The sequence below is a fragment of the Mastomys coucha genome, chromosome X (assembly GCF_008632895.1).
Source record: "Mastomys coucha isolate ucsf_1 chromosome X, UCSF_Mcou_1, whole genome shotgun sequence".
Classification (NCBI taxonomy): domain Eukaryota; kingdom Metazoa; phylum Chordata; class Mammalia; order Rodentia; family Muridae; genus Mastomys; species Mastomys coucha.
Genome location: NC_045030.1, coordinates 115650936 through 115655406, shown reverse-complemented (window position 1 = coordinate 115655406; position 4471 = coordinate 115650936).

Here is a 4471-nt window from a genome sequence, read left to right as displayed (position 1 = left end):
TTCCAAACTCTGAAATGGTGCAAACACCAGCCTAACTGAATAGCTCTTGCACTCCCAGTTGAAATAAGCCTCTATACCACATCCTCTGTTAGGACATCCAAATGTCTAGTGGATCCAGCCTCATCACATAGGAATAATGATACAACTCATTGTAAAGATGTGTCTTCCCACTTCAGTTAATCTAGTATAGAAACAACCTTACAGATGTATCCAGAGCTTACGTCATAGGCAGTTCTAGATCTTGTTAAGTTGCCATGAAACATCACAGTTCAAATTAATTTTTATGTGTTTAAATATTTTAGATATGTCATTTTCTTTTTTTAGAAGAATAATTTCATAATTTCTTATACAACAAGTCTATGCCGGGTTGGGCCCCATTGGGAAAGGATACTCCTAGTCCTGGTGGTACTTTATTTCCCAGGGTAGGGTGATACATACATAACAGGGTCTCCTTTCTGATGAAAAGATGGGGGTATAATAGGGAAAGTGATTTATAAGGGAAATATTGGGAGGAGAAGGGGAGCTGCTATTAGGATGTAAAGCAAATAAAAATATTTATCTAAAAATAATTCTCTCAAAGTGTGGCTTTGCAATATTTTCTTTTTCAATAATTTCTGAAGTACTTTTACTGGATGAATACTTCTAGCTTGTTACTTCTGAAATTTCATTATATTAATATTTCCCTTTTTCAAACTCTGCAATGTTGGAAACACCAAGTTCACTAAATAGAATTTCCACTCTGAGTTGAAATAAGCCTCCATACCACATTCTGTGTTAGAACATCCAAATGTCAAGGAGATCCAGCCTCCTCATACAGATATATCAGCCTATACATTACCTTTTTGTATTGATTCTGCATTCCTGAGAAAAAATGGAAATTGTCCCCAAAGCTGCAATCCTAGAGGATGAACTCATCCTCAGAAAATATATGTACTGCCACACTTTGCTTTTATAATAGCTATACTTAAATTCTAGATGACACTTAGAGTGTACAAATAGTAAAAATTCAGGACACAGTCTAAATTCCTTAAGAACTACTTCAATCCTATAGTTTATAGTAAAATACAACTGAAGAATGAGGGAACATAGACTTTAAAAGTATTATATATTTCAAATTTTCTGAGGAAACTCCATATTGATTTCCAGAGTGGTTGTACCACTTTGCAATCCTGACAGCAGTGGAGGTGTGTTCCCCTTTTTCCACATCCTCACCAGCATCTGCTGTCACCTCAGGTTTTGATCTTAGCCATTCTGATTGGTGTAAGGTGGAATCTCAGGGTCGTTTTGGTTTGCATTTCTCTGATCACTAAGGACTTTGTACATTTCTTTAGGTGCTTCTCAGACATTTGAGATTCCTTGGTTGTGAATTCTGGGTTTAGTTCTATATCCCAAATTTGATTGGTTTTTTTGGGTTTTGGTAGTCAGCTTCTTGAGTTCTTTATATAATTTGGATATTAACCCTCTGTTGGATGTGGGGGTTAGTGGAGATTTTTTCCCCAATCAGTAGGTTGCCTATTTGTCTTATTTACTATGTCCATTGTTATACAGAAGCCTTCCAGTTTTATGAGGTCTCATTCATCAATTCTTGATCTTAGAGCATGAGTCATTGTAGTTATGTTTAGGAAACTTCACCCTGTGCCAATGAGTTCAAGGCTCTTTCCCACTTTCTCTTCTATTAGGTTCAGTGTATCAGGTTTTATGTTGAGGTCCTTGATCTACTTGGACTTGAGCTTTGTACAAGGTGACAAATATGGATCTCTTTTCATTTTTCTACATACAGCCAGCCAGTTAGACCAGCACTATTTGTTGAAGATGCTTTCTTTTCTCCCTCGTAACCCCCACCTGCCTACATGACTCTTGACATCTGCCCTGCTTGCTGTATGGTATTTAAGCCTGAATCTCACCTTGCACAAATACATTCAGATTCACCACACCCTTGTGTCTCGAGTCTGTTTGTCATCCATCGACTTATTGCCCACCTGACCAGAATTCTCATCCCGTGGAAATTGGGGTCCCCGCAACGAACCTGGTCTGCAGCAATTTGTAGCATTCATCTACCAGAGGTAAAGGGAAATAGGATGCTATATCAATCATGAGAATTAAGGAATGGCTCAAGCAGCCATACCCTCCAAAATTGCCTTAACTGTGGTATTCTTGAAGTGGAGGACATTAGACACTAACGTCTTTCATGATCTATATAAGGAAGAGAGATTCAAGTCCAGTAAAAATCTAAAACAAATAATAAATCATGTCATAGCCTCTTAGTTATTTTCCAGGCTTCAGCCAAGTTACAGACCCAGAATCTATTATATGAAGGGGATCCTAATCCCACAAGGGCAAGACCTACAACACTGCTGAATGAGTATGTTGCTAAATACTCTCCTTTTATTGTTCAATGGTAGCTATGCATTCTACCTTTTACCATGTTGTAGATTAATGGATGAAAGTAGATAATCGAACTTTCAGGGACTACTGGCACTAGCTGTGAATGATTGTTAATTCTAGAAAATATAAAATGTCACCATGACCTTCTTCTGTGAAAGAAGGACCTTACAAAGGTCAAGTGATACATGAAGTTTTAAGTCAGGACTGTCTCACAGTGAGTCCAGTGTGTGTCTGAATCTGTTTTGTGCATTTCCATTTCCTGACCTATGAATTGTGGGCTGCTACAATATATAAAGCTATTAGAAGTGACTCCATCAAAAAAAGTGAGTCTGTCTAGGAAACAGTAAATCTAAAGCAATACTGCATTTGGTAGAAGAAGGCTAACAGCAATTAGTAACACTATAAAGATGCAGAAGACACAGGGATGGTCATTCCTACAACAACCCCATATAATTCTCCTACTCAGACTATGCAAAAGACTTATAGCCCTCTGGAAATGATAATGAGTTCCTGGGAGCATTAACAAGTGGTTACTTGAAGTGCAGCTGCAACATCAGTTGTGGCTTTATTTACTGAGCAAATTAGAATGTTCCCTGCTACATGATGTGCAAGCTATTGATTTGGTAAATGCCTCTTTCTCCATGCTTATACATTAGGTCCATTAGAAGCAATTTTATCTCAGCAAACAAGCAATTCACCTTCATTGTCCTACTATAGGGATATAGCATTTCTCTTACCCTATGTCATAGGAACTTGATTGTGTACCTCCTCTGTATCAAATTGTTCTGTTGAATTGATGACAGTATGTTTTTTGGGGGGTACATGAACATATTCACATACATATATACAGTCAATTTCCACATCCCACAAACAGGCTTAATTTACAATGATGAGGTATACATTGCTTAGTGTGTACATCAGCAGTTCACTGGCTAAAATGTTTGGTTAGAATACTGCACTAACATTTCAGAGTTACTCTGGTAAAATACCATAAAAAAGAAAGACATTCAAAATAAGCATATTCTTCTAACAGTAAAGGCTCTTCCCACTTTTTTATTTTGACATCATGATAGTTCCATAAATTTTAAAGTGGAAGGTAGCTGTTCAATAAAAGCCATTTCATATATATATAATATACAGGAGTTCTTTTAAAAGTCTGTCATATTACAGATCCATTTGTTGCTACCAAAAACTTATGACACAAATAACTACAAAGGGAACCATCACTAAACTAAGACACACAGGAAGTACACTTCATTTCAGGGGAAAAAAAACCTAAATAATTTCCATCATGTTAGAGAAATCAAGTTCATTTTTCATAGTGTGCATTATTATATTCCCTTAAAGCAGACTCCTCAGAATCTTTAAATTTAAAAATATTCAGGTATAATTGTCTGTACATTCAAGAACAATCATATTCCGATTACATACAATGCTTTCATCGTGCAAAAAAGCCTTAGTTATTTGTTTTCTAAGGTCTAATGGCAAATGAACTAATATCAGCCATTGATCACGCTGTCAATCAGAGAAACACAGAAATCAAGTGGCTAAGCAGTTCTTCCTGCCATACTATGGCTACTACAAGGTGTGTTCCCTTCATGTATTACAACTAGCAGGTGCCAAAGTGAGAATTCACTACTGCAGCAGAAAACAGAATATGCAAGAAGAGTTCCTCACATCCAATTGCCTTGCCATCCTACAAAACAATTTTACAACTGTATGTGTATCGGCAGAGGGAGTAGGAAATCAGAGCAGGTTAAGACAGGTATATAAATAAAGGGAAACTAAGATAGCACATAGTATTAAAAACCTCGTCTGAAGTCTGCATAGCGTACTAAAACAAGTAGAGCAGATGTCAGTGCAACTTTAACCTGGATATTTATTTGAGTGTAGGTGGGAACGGGGGAAACCAGTTTGGATGAAAAGATTTTATTCCTTTCCGAGCACAAAGAAAATCAACAGAAATTTTAAAGTCACTGATCAGAATATGAACAATAGCTCTTGGTGGTGCACGCCTATAATCCCAGCACTTGGGAGGCAGAGGCAGGCGGATTTCTGAGTTCAAGGCTAGCCTGGTCTACAGAGT